This window comes from Grampus griseus (genome assembly GCF_964374135.1).
Source record: "Grampus griseus genome assembly, chromosome: 6".
NCBI lineage: Eukaryota > Metazoa > Chordata > Mammalia > Artiodactyla > Delphinidae > Grampus > Grampus griseus.
The window spans coordinates 49,181,663-49,194,597 of NC_139000.1; the positions used below are offsets into that span (position 1 = coordinate 49,181,663).

The 12,935-nt window shown below is 39.5% G+C and overlaps 1 protein-coding gene across 1 annotated transcript in view; it reads right to left on the minus strand.

The window, feature by feature from the left end:
* CFAP95 (cilia and flagella associated protein 95) overlaps positions 1–12,935 on the minus strand; it is a gene marked incomplete at its 5' end in the record, with an annotated part of 82,546 nt that overhangs the window by 49,901 nt on the left and 19,710 nt on the right.

Genomic DNA, 12,935 nt, shown 5'->3' on the forward strand with positions numbered 1-12,935 from the left:
TATGATCCTTTTAATGTGTTGCTGGATTCTGTTTGCTAGTATTTTGTTGAGGATTTTCGCATCTATACTCATTAGTGATACTGGTCTGTAATTTTCTCTTTTTGTAGTATCTTTGTCTGGTTTGGGTATCAGGGTGATGGTAGCCTTCTAGAATGAATTTGGGAGTGTTCCTTCCTGTGCAACTTTTTGGAATAGATTGAGAAGGATGGGTGTTAGTTCTTCTCTAAATATTTGATAGAATTCACCTGTGAAGCCATCTTGTCCTGGACTTTTGTTTCTTGGAAGATTTTTAATCACAGTTTCAATTTCATTACTTGTGATTGGTCTGTTCATATTTTCTATTTCTTCCTGGTTCAGTCTTGGAAGGTTATACCTTTCTAAGAATTTTTCCATTTCTTCCAGGTTGTCCAGTTTATTGGCATAGAGTTGCTTGTAATAGTCCCTTACAATGCTTTGTATTTCTGTGATGTCCATTGTAACTTCCCCTTTTTCATTTCTAATTTTATTGATTTGAGTCCTCTCCCCCTTTTTCTTGATGAGTCTGGCTAAAGGTTTATCAATTTCATTTATCTTCTCAAGGAACCAGCTTTTAGTTTTATTGATCTTTGCTACTGTATTTATTTCTGCTCCGATCCTTATGATTTCTTTCCTTCTACTAACTTTGGGTTTTGTTCGTTCTTCTTTCTTTATTTCCTTTAGGTGTAAGGTTAGATTGTTTATTTGAGATTTTTCTTATATCTTGAGGTAAGATTGTATTGCTATAAACTTCCCTCTTAGAACTGCTTTTGCTGTATCCCATAGGCTTTGGTTCATCATGTTTTCATTGTCATTTGTCTCTAGTTATTTTTTGATTTCCTCTTTGATTTCTTCAGTGATCTCTTGGTTGTTTAGTAACGTACTGTTTAGCCTCCATGTGTTTGTGTTTTTTATGTTTTATTTCCCTGTAATTGATTTCTAACCTCATAGTGTTGTGGTCAGAAAAGATGCTTGATATGATCTCAATTTTCTTATATTTACTGAGGCTTGATTTGTGACCCAAGATGTGAACAATCTTGGAGAATGTTCCATGTGCACTTGAGAAGAAACTGTAATCTGCTGTTTTTGGATGGAATGTCCTATAAATATCAATTAAATCTATCTGGTTTATTGTGTCATTTAAAGCTTCTGTTTCCTTATTTTCTGTCTGGATGATCTGTCCAGTAGTGTAACTGAGGTGTTAAAGTCCCCCACTATTATTGTGTTACTGTTGATTTCCTCTTTTATAGCTGTTAGCATTTGCCTTATGTATTGAGGTGCTCCTATGTTGGGTGTATATATATTTATAATTGTTACATCTTCTTCTTGGATTGATCCCTTGATCATTATGTAGTGTCCTTCCTTGTCTCTTGTAACATTCTTTATTTTAAAGTCTGTTTCATCTAATATGAGTATTGCTACTCCAGCTTTCTTTTGATTTCCATTTGCATGGAATATCTTTTCCATCTCCTCACACTCAGTCTGTATGTGTCCCTCTGTCTGAAGTGGGTCTCCTATAGACAGCATATATAAGGGTCTTGTTTCAGCCAGCCTGTGTCTTCTGGTTGGAGCATTTAATCCATTCACTTTTAAGGTAATTATCAATATGTATGTTCTTATTACCGTTTTAATTGTTTTGGGTTTGTTTTTGTAGGTCCTCTTTTTCTCTTTTGTTTCCCACTTAAAGAAGTTCCTTTAGCATTTGCTGTAGAGCTGGTTTGGTGGTGTTGAATTCTCTTAGCTTTTGCCTGTCTGTAAAGCTTTTGATTTCTCCATTGAATCTGAATGAGATCCTTGCTGGGTACAGTAATCTCGGTTGTAGTTTCTTCCCTTTCATCACTTTAAATATATCGTGCCACTCCCTTCTGGCCTATAGGGTTTCTGCTGAGAAATCAGCTGTTAACCTTATGCGAGTTCCCTTGTATATTATTTTTCATTTTTCCCTTGTTGCTTTTAATAATTTTTCTTTGTCTTTAATTTTTGTCAGTTTGATTACTATGTGTCTCGGCATGTTTCTCCTTGGGTTTATCCTGCTTGGGACTCTCTGCAATTGCTGGACTGGGTGGCTATTTCCTTTCCCATGTTAGGGAAGTTTTCGACTATAATCTCTTCAAATATTTTCTCGGGTCCTTTCTCTCTCTCTTCTCCTTTTGGGACCCCTTTAATGTGAATGTTGGTGTGTTTAATGTTGTCCCAGAGGTCTCTTAGGCTGTCCTCATTTCTTTTCATTCTTTTTTCTTTATTCTGTTCCTTGGCAGTGATTTCCATCATTCTGTCTTCCAGGTCACTTATCCATTCTTCTGCCTCAGTTATTCTGCTATTGATTGTTTCTAGTGTATTTTTCATTTCAGTTATTGTATTTTTCATCTCTGTTTGTTTGTTCTTTAATTCTTCTAGGTCTTTGTTAAACATTTCTTGCATCTTCTCGATCTTTGCCTCCATTCTTTTTCTGAGGTCCTGGATCATCTTCACCATCATTATTCTGAATTCTTTTGCTGGAAGGTTGCCTATCTCCAGTTCATTTAGTTGATTTTCTGGGGTTTTATGTTGTTCCTTCATCTGGTACATAGTCCTCTGCCTTTTCATTTTGTCTCTCTTTCTGTGAATCTCATCATTTTTGACAGTAAAATATTTCAGTAAATCAATCAATACCATTGAAAATTATATGAAACAAAGATATTGCCAAACTGAAATAATGCGTATGAAAAGGAAATAGATAATAGCACTAGTGGTTCTTAAGTTTATTGACTGCATATTCTGTATCAGACACCATATTAAGCACTTTATATATGTTATTCCCCTAAATACTTAAAGCAACCCTGAGTGTTGTATGTCAATCATCATGGCAGAAGGAAAAGAAAAATCAAATGGGGAATGAATAGAGTTTAATAAAGAATCTATTTATAAAAGTGTGGCCAGAATTCAGAAAATAAACAAACAGTGATGAAGCACCCTGAAGACAGCAATATTGGGGAGGCATAGGGTAGGGCAGTTATGGAACCCAGAATGATCTACAGCTGTAAAGAGAGGGTCACTTGATACTTGTGGCTTTCAGAACAGACACAGTGTTTTAGTCTGTTCTGGCTATGTTACAAATATCACAGACTAAGTGGCTTATGAACACAGAAATTTATTTCTCACAGTTCTGAAGGCTGGGAAAGCCAAGATCAAGGCACTAGCAGTGACTGGTGAGTGCCTACTTCCTAGCTGATAGACAGCCATCTTTTCACAGTGTCCTCACAATGGCAGAAGTGGGGAAGGAGCTCTCTGGTGTCTCTTTTATAAGGGCATTAATCTCATTCATGAGGACTCCACCCTCATGAATGAATCACCTCCCAAATGCCCCATCTCCTAAGTCTATCACACTAGGAGTTAGAATTTTAACATTTGAATTTGGGAAGGATACAAATATTCAATCCATAGCATACAGCCACTGCCAAACCATGGCCCTGCAGGGAGGAAATCACAGGAATAAATGTCCAAGCCAACTCTCCTCCCACTGCTGATCAACTGTCAGTGCCTTCCAAAGGCCAATTCCTGGCAATTCACAGGAGGCCAGAGGGCAAAAAAGCTCACTGATGCAATCCATAAAGGTCAGCCTGCTTGGCACAGAGCAGGGTTGAGAAGGGTGGAGAGCGGATCTGGAGGGAGAAAGGAAGGACCTTTGGCATAGTTTATCTTCATTTTAAAGAAGGGAAAACTGAGGCTGAAAGGGATAAAGTAATGCCCAGCTAAACCAGAGAGAAAAGTAGAAGTTCCACAATTCAAAACATGCAGTCTGACTCTTTCATTCATTCATCCATCCATATCTGTGAAGTGCCAGGCATCCTACTAAGTTCTAGAGCTAGAGTATTAAATAAAACCCAGAGGCTATCCTGGCTATAGCTTAGTTGAGTTGCAATAAATCATGGGGATAATGGTAATAACAAGAGCACATGGCCAGACACCATTTTAAATGTCTTCACATTAAATGCTCATGAAAACTCTATTCCCACTTTACACCCAAGGAAATAAAGACATGGAAAACTGTAAACTCTTGACCAAAGTTACAACCTAGTAAGTGGTGGAGCCAAGAATCAGTAAGAAGCCATCTGACTCCAGAGCCCACTCTTTTTTTTTTTTAACATCTTTATTTGAGTACAATTGCTTTACAATGGTGTGTTAGTTTCTGCTTTATAACAAAGTGAATCAGTTATACATACACATATATTCCCACATCTCTTCCCTCTTGCGTCTCCTTCCCTCTCACCCTCCACATCCCACCCCTCCAGGCGGTCACAAACCACCGAGCTGATCTCACTGTGCTATGTGGTTGCTTCCCACTAGCTATCTATTTTACGTTTGGTAGTGTATATATGTCCATGCCACTCTCTCACTTCATCCCAGCTTACCCTTCCTGCTCCCCATATCCTCAAGTCCATGCTCTAGTAGGTCTGTGTCTTTATTCCCATCTTACCCCTAGGTTCTTCATGACCTTTTTTTTTTTTCCTTAGATTCCAATTTGTATGGAAACACAAAAGACCCCGAATAGCCAAAGCAATCTTGAGAACAAAAAATGGAGCTGAAGGAATCAGGCTCCCTGACTTCAGACCATACTGCAAAGCTACAGTAATCAAGACAGTATGGTACTGGCACAAAAACAGAAATATACATCAATGGAACAGGATAGAAAGCCCAGAGATAAACCCACGCACATATGGTCACCTTATCTTTGATAAAGGAGGCAAGAATATACAGTGGAGAAAAGACAGCCTCTTCAATAAGTGGTGCTGGGAAAACTGGACAGGTACATGTAAAAGTATGAAATTAGAACACTCCCTAACACCATACACAAAAATAAAATCAAAATGGATTAAAGACCTAAATGTAAGGCCAAACACTATCAAACTCTTAGAGGAAAACATAGGCAGAACACTCTATGACATAAATCACAGCAAGATCCTTTTTGACCCACCTCCTAGAGAAATGGAGATAAAAACAAAAATAAACAACTGGGACCTAATGAAACTTAAAAGCTTTTGCACAGCAAAGGAAACCATAAACAAGACCAGAGCCCACTCTTAACCTCTGTGTTTCCTGTATCAGAGGTAAATGTTATCCCCCAATATTAGACTTCCCATCTTCATCAATAATAGAACACCCAAATTTTAGCTGGGCCCGTGAAGTTTCAGACTACATTTTCTAGTCTCCCTTATACACAGATATGACCAGTGACTGGTTCTGGACAGCAGGGCATAAATGGAATAAATATATACAACCTCCAGGAAAGGTCCTGCTTCTGTTTCTCTTCTTGCTGCATGGAATGTGGACATAATGACAGGTTTCCAGCAGCCATATTGGGCCCTACACAAGGGATGGCAGAGCAAGAAGCTAGAAGCAGTAGGTCTCTGACAATTTATGGAAATTTCATACCAGTCCTGGCCTGCTGTCCTCTAGACTTTTTACATAAAATAATAAAACCTTATGTGCAGAGCCACTGTTGATTTTTGGTTTCTGTTGCACATAGGCAAACCTAATCCTACACCATCTTAATGTAAAAAATCACTTTGGTCTAGAAATGTTCATAACCTGACATAGGGTGGATAATATATAAAAGCACTTCCATATGTTTAAAAGTCTTTGGGGCTTTATATATATATCACAAACTGGAGATTGGCAATTTGATATGTGAGATAGCTAAATTAACACAGCACCAACTCACAGGCTAATCACTAAAATTTCCATTTAATTTGCATAATAAAATCTAGTTTGAGTCAAATGGTAATATAAAAGATATCTAATGTGTGTACAGGATGTGCACTTCATGATATCATTCTTTTCCCCATTTTCCTGAGTATCAATTTTTTTAAGTCCCAATTTCTAATCTTCCAAGATGAACTCTTCCTATATGTGCTACACTTAAGAAAACCCAGGGACTTCCCTGGTGACACAGTGGTTAGGAATCTGCCTGCCAATGCAGGGTACATGGCTTCGAGCTCTGGTCTAGGAAGATCCCACATGCTGCGGAGCAACTAAGCCCGTGCACCACAACTACCGAAGCCTGTGCACCTAGAGCTCGTGCTCCACAACAAGAGAAGCCACTACAATAAGAAGCCCATGCAGCACAACGAAGAGTAGCCCCCCGCTCAACGCAACTAGAGAAAACCCGGGTGCAGCAATGAAGAACCAATGCAGCCAAAAATAAATAAATTTATTTTAAAAAAAAAGAAAACCCAGTAAACATATAACCTGGGTAACAGGTACAGGAAAAGAGCAAGTCACTTAGGGCTTCCCCTCAATTTCCACATTTGAGTGTAACCAGTCTCTTTGTGCTGAGGATGACTTACCCCCTGGCAGAATCTCTCTTGGAAAGATTCATTTCAAATGATGCCCAATTGACATTTCTTTTTTGGCTTCCCTATAGGGTTCCCTGAAAGCATGCTCCTCTGACCCATACTGACAGAAGTGCAGGTAATTCTCAAGTCAAGTCTCCCCTCTGATGCCACAGGCTGCTTCAGGAACAAGTCAGATCCCAATCCACCTAGTCCCCTGACTTCAGGGGAACATTTATCAAATTGCCTGTCTGATAATGTTCAGGCCCCACACTATAGCTTGATGAGCAGGACATGCTTCCACCCCCCCGCCAGTGGGGACAAGAGGGATGGGACCCAGCATGTACACCCCTCCAAATGACTCCCCCAAATTCCAAATACTCTCATCCAGGTCTCTTCAATTTCAACATTTTCTTTCTTTTTTCCTTTTTTTTTTAACCTTCAACGTGGATGAGAGATCAAGAGTTTCAAAACCAGTTACCGCCCAAATGCTCTGCATGCTCTCATTATGAAATGGAGAAGTTGGCATTTTTTATCTTAGATCTTCAGTCATAATTGAGGAAGAGTCTTATTTTATCCTGTTAAACAGCACTCCCCCTACCACTGCCAAAAAAGTCATCATCAAAAAGTAATACAGATACTTTGTTAAAAGTCTTTACCTTTAAAAATCATCCAAAAGGCTATTCTTATTTCTCAGCAGTAGTTTTGTACTGTTTTCTGTTTTCGTGGCTCTACTTTCATGTCTAAGTGAACACAGTAGTACCACATACAGATTATTTAAAGGATCCAAGAGAAGCAGAGAGTCCCTCTTCCCATCATTACTTTGAACAACTGAGACTTACGGGGTGCAAAAAATAATTTCATTATTTTTCTTTACTGCCAGTTCAAGTTAGCCTTTATGGGATGGCTCTTTCCCTGCACCTAGAAGAGATAAATTATGGACAAGTGCCATATTTTCTTCTGGTCACTTTCAGATAACAAAACCACTGCTTGTCACAGAAGCAGTCTCAGTTAAGTAATTAATATTAGTAGAATAATCACAAGAGGGCCTTTTATTTGTCTAGTTGTCTGAGGGAAGGACAGAGCAGACTAAACAAAGAAATAGAAAATCAGCTAACCCTCCTTCTACACACACATTCCTCTGCAGACTTCCCTGGCCTGGAGCAGACTCTAGCTGGAGGAGAAGAAAATCTTTAACCTTAAATAAAATTCATCATTTTGATGAGATATTTTAATTATTGAAATGTGACCAAAAGACTTTTAATTATCTGAGAGTGACCATAAAAATTATGGAAATTGCACAAGATCTTATCCAGGGGTAGAGAAAGAACTAATTCCACAAAGTAGGGTGAATAGACAACGGAGGCAAAGAATGTGTCTGTGTCTATGTGTGTGTGTGTGTGATTGCACCTTTTGAGTGCCATTTGTTCAATCTAACAGTTATACTTGCTTAAGCAAATTGATATACATGAAATATTAAAATCTAGTTTCTCTAAAAGTTAAATTAGGGCATGATTATTGATATAGAAAAAGAGTTGCAAAGGAGGGTAATGGGATCAAAATGGCAGATGTCTCATTTCATTCATGTTCCAAATCCCTAGAAATGACAAAGAAGATACTTGATAGAATTAATAAGCCCATAGTTACAGCATAAGGAAAGTACACTCAAGTTGGCCAAAATTTATACAGAATTCCCAAAACAGGAAAGGCAGGTGCAATTGTGCTGATATTGGAATAGACAATCCAAAGTAGACCCAGGAGAGAATGCTGGAACCTGTGGCATCAACTCCAAACTCAGAGATTATGGAGATACGAAGCAAGAGGGAGCCCTGACTCAACAGCCCACTCTCCCTAAATATCTTCCTTTTCCCTGGTGTAAGTGGTTCTCCTGCACTGACATTTAAAATTACTCCATTTACAACAATTTGATCCATATGCCTCTTTCAGGTACTTAGATCTGAATGCTAGAAGCATCTGTAAGATTGCAGTGCTCAAAACACTATTCTACTATGTTAATCAAAGAAAAACATACCTGAACCAATTAAGTAAATGATAATTGAATTTCTCAGATCCATTATAATTATATCCCTTTTAGGGTCACTAATTTTTATTTTTTTTAATTTTTCTTATTATTTTTTAACATCTTTATTGGAGTATAATTGCCTTACAGTGGTGTGTTAGTTTCTGCTTTATAACAAAGTGAATCAGCTATACATATACATATATCACCATATCCCCTCCCTCTTGTGTCTCCCTCCCACCCTCCCTATCCCACCCTTCTAGGTGGTCACAAAGCACCGAGCTGATCTCCCTGTGCTATGTGGCTGCTTCCCACTAGCTATCTATTTTTCCTTTTTTATTTTTTTAACATCTCTGTTGGAGTATAATTGCTTTACAATGGTGTGTTAGTTGCTGCTTTATAACAAAGTGAATCAGTTATACATATACATATGTTCCCATATCTCTTCCCTCTTGCGTCTCCCTCCCTCCCACCCCTCTAGGTGGTCACAAAGCACCGAGCTGATCTCCCTGTGCTATTGGGCTGCTTCCCACTAGCTATCTATTTTACATTTGGTAGTGTATATATGTCAATGCCACTCTCTCACTTCGTCCCAGCTTACCCTTCCCCCTCCCCGTGTCCTCACGTCCATTTTCTATGTCTGTGTCTATATTCCTGTCCTGCTAGGGTCACTAATTTTTAAATGTTGTATTTTCATCCACTAGAACAGCTCATATTTGAGACCTACTTAGGTATTCATCTATTCATAAAATGAATGTTAGCACACATTTGTACACTTTTAGCACACTTTTTTCATTTATTTGTCATTTTTAAGTCCAAAGTGACTGTGATGCTGTTAAAACTAATACTAGCTTAATTTGCTCATCAGTGTTGTCCTGTTAGTTCCAAAAATGCCTTGGCATTGATCCATTAGCTGTATAAGAAGAATTTGTTTAATGAAATTTCTCAAGTTCCTCTTTGTTCCTTTATATCTAAAATTTCTCACCTTCTATGACACAGCATCAAATCTGCCCTGTATTTAGTCCTTCTGAGTTTATGGGATTCAACATGCAGCACTTCCTCAGAAGTGGTCTTACGTAAGTCATTGTGACAGGGCCTTTGGTAGTGCCGTGAGGGTCCTTGGGTGAGGAACTTTACAAATGAAGAAACAATGATAGAAGTACTCTTGATCATTTATTTTGCATGGGACTCACTCTGTTATAGCTAAGTAGTACCTCAATAAAGTCCAAATAAAATACCGAAACAAAATATTGGAATTTAAAACACTATTTCCTATAATCACTTGGACTAATAAGACAATCAGAGAAACTCCAGTGGCTTGAATTAAATTACTGCTCTGCTGTGAATCCATGGCCCCACTCAGCCTCCTGAAGCCAGAGAGGCCACTGGAGTAGGAATTCGATTATGCCACTACTGAAAATTAGGTAGTATGTTTCCAGATTCCACCAACAGATGGTTCCTTTAAGCATTCACCTCAGGAGCTTCACGGTGGTCACCTCCACTAGGAAGCCATCTTTTTTTTTTTTTTGGCTGTACCACCGCTCAGCTTGTGGGATCTTAGTTCCTCAACCAGGGAGTGAACCCAGGTCCTCGGCAGTGAAAGCACAGAGTCCTAACCACTGGACCGCCAGGGAATTCCCTAGGAAGTCATCCTTGACCCTCCCATCAATCCATTTCAGTTCAAGTGCCCCTCACAGCATCCTTATTTCTCCGTATCACATCATCCATCATGCACACTGCCACTGTGGTTGTAGGTACCCATTAACCACATAAGCCTGTGAATTCCTGATGTACAGCGACCTTGCTTTGAATTATGTTTCTTACCCCAGCACTCAGCATGGTAACTTGGCATACATTTCTTATCCCAGCACTTAACAAAATAACAGGACCTCAATACATGTTTGTTAAATATAGTCTTCTTTCCCTTCTTCCTTCCACAAATATTTATTGAGCACCAACTATGTGTCAGACACCATTCTGGGAACGGGAGATACAGCAGAGAACAAAACAGACCAAAGTCTCTTCTCTCATGAAGCTTGTATTCTAGTAGGGGGAGAAAGACAATTAACAACTAAAAAGTCTTAAGTATGTCCAGTCATTGAAGTATCATGAAGGAAACTAAAGTAAAGGAAAGGGGATAGAGAGATGTGAACAGACTTCTATTTTACACACAAATGGGCAACTGGCTCATTGAACAAGTGGGACTTGTAAGTAGGTACAATTAGAAAACAAATTTATTCTTCTTCCATCGCTGCCCATTCATAGTTACTTGGAGGGACTTATTCTTTTCTATGCTCTTTGATGAAATATAGGACAGGCTCCAGGACTTTTCTGGTCACTCTCAGATAATATATTGATAAAAACCTTCTTGCTACTTCTGTCTCAAGAAGAGCCTTTTTGAGGTAAGTAAAATGCCCAGTCCCATGTACTAGCCAAAACTTCATTTAAAATGAAAGATTCTCATTCCTCCACCTTGGGCATGTTTTAGTCTGGTCTGCTTCAGTTGGCTTCTTCTCAATTGTCCCCCTTGGACTTCTTCCTTATACACCAACTCATTCTGGCTCCTTGAGCTTTTAAGATGAGGGTGAGGGGACATGAGGAAGGACAGAAGCAAATGCAGGAAAAGTGGACATGTAATCTTGTTTTGGTTTCCTCTGGACGAGTCTGTGTCTGACCCTGTCTGGCACTGAAGGACGTTCAAAGCTGACTTTCTTAGGGTGTTCTAATAGAAGCTGAGAGCCTTTCTGGGAACATTCAATGGTATGTTCTGTGATGCAGGATGCCAATTTCTGCACTTAAATGTCCTGTCTTAGCCCATAGGAATACAGTCGATCCCTCTTCCATCCCTACATGAGGTGCTCTTGGGCAGGCTCTAAAATGGCTCCCTGTCATCTTTCTCTTTTACATGGCCCATATCTGATCCCCCAAAGCCACATCTGGGCCTGAATACTCACTTATCCTTGCCCCACCACTCATGTATATGTAGCTAGTTCCTCTCTTTCTGCTCTGCTGCTTCAGACAGATCACCAGAGCCTCTTATCTATAACTTCACGAGGAACCCAAGGGGGTTTGCAGATGAGACTTACAGCACACCTTTTTCAAAATCCTGTCTCTATTTTCAAACTGAATTTTGGCTTTGCTGAATGTTGGGAAGCAGACCCAAGTTTGGTTCAGTAACATTCCTATCTAATACACACTGTAAACCTGGTAGAGGAACGACAAGGTTTCAATGACTATGAACGAAAGTCATAAAGAAGGTGAATATTATTTGTACATCCTCTATTAAACTAAGGCTTAACTGCTACAATGCATGGAATATAAGGAATGAATATTTGAGGTTCCTACACCTCATATTTCACTTCATCTCACTTCCTCCCACAATCCGGAGACCAAGAAGATTTTCACTTATCAAAAATAAATGTTTTTAAGAGTCAAAGATGCTAAGTGCATGCCAGGCAATGCCTGCCTTGCCCAACTTGTTCTTGTCCTCACCATGCTCAAGAAAGCAAGGGTAAGCTGGGTTTGGGAGAGCAGGGCAGAGTGGTTATTTTCTGAGTTGGGCATTGGCCTCTAGAGCTCCATCAATGTGCTGGCTAATGACCAATTAGGCAGCCTGGTGCAAAGGCAACAGGGCAGGGTTGAAACTGAGGAAACCATCAGAATGCCCCTGAGATTTAAGCTGTGGGACAAGAGGAGAACAGAGCAGAGAGAAACAGAGACGCCAAGAGAGACTGTGTGTGTGTCAGATAGAGAGAAGAGAGAGAGACAGAGAGAATGCCTTGCTTTAGAGCCATCTTGGTTCCTGTAAGTGTCCTCGTTCCACATCCAGGCAGCCGTATTTTTATAATATATTCCCATTTTTCAGGCTATCCTTATTGTTCTCTGTCTATGGTAAACTATAACAGGAAGGGAGGAAACAGCATGGGCTCTGCTAAGCTAATTCATTCCCATCACCCTGGAGAACACAGAATTTTCTAGAACTATTCCCAAAGTAGAATTATGGATCTTCCTAGGCTTACCCTTTTTCAAAGTAGCCCAGCCTTTTGGGGGCAGAATATGATATACAAACACAGTCTTCTCAACACATTCACATCCATCTTTGTCAAATTATCAGCTCTTCAGGCCCCCAGGCCATCCTATAAGGTTGAATTGAATCTTCAACTAGTCCCAAAACTCTTGACATTGTAGGACACAATTTGAGACTCTTTAGGGAGTTGAGTTCCTGCACACTGATTGAGCAGACACCTAAATAGCCAAGGAGTAACCCACAGCAATTCAAATAGGAAGTATCTATGCAATGGATACTCCTTTTGTAACTTAGCTGTACAAATGTTATGAGAATAATAACAGCATCTTTAAATTACTCACAATTCCATCCCCTTAAGACAAGTACAAAAGACCTGAAACCCAAAGAGATGGGTTCAGATTCTCACTCTTCCACTCCCTGGCTGGTGACTTTGAGTAAATCACTTAACCTCTAGGAGATTCTCCCCAGTTGTAAAATAGAGATAATAATACCTACTTCACAGGGTGATGGTGAAGGTTAGAGGAGACATCTAGCAAGATGTTGCAGCTGCAGCAACAGCATC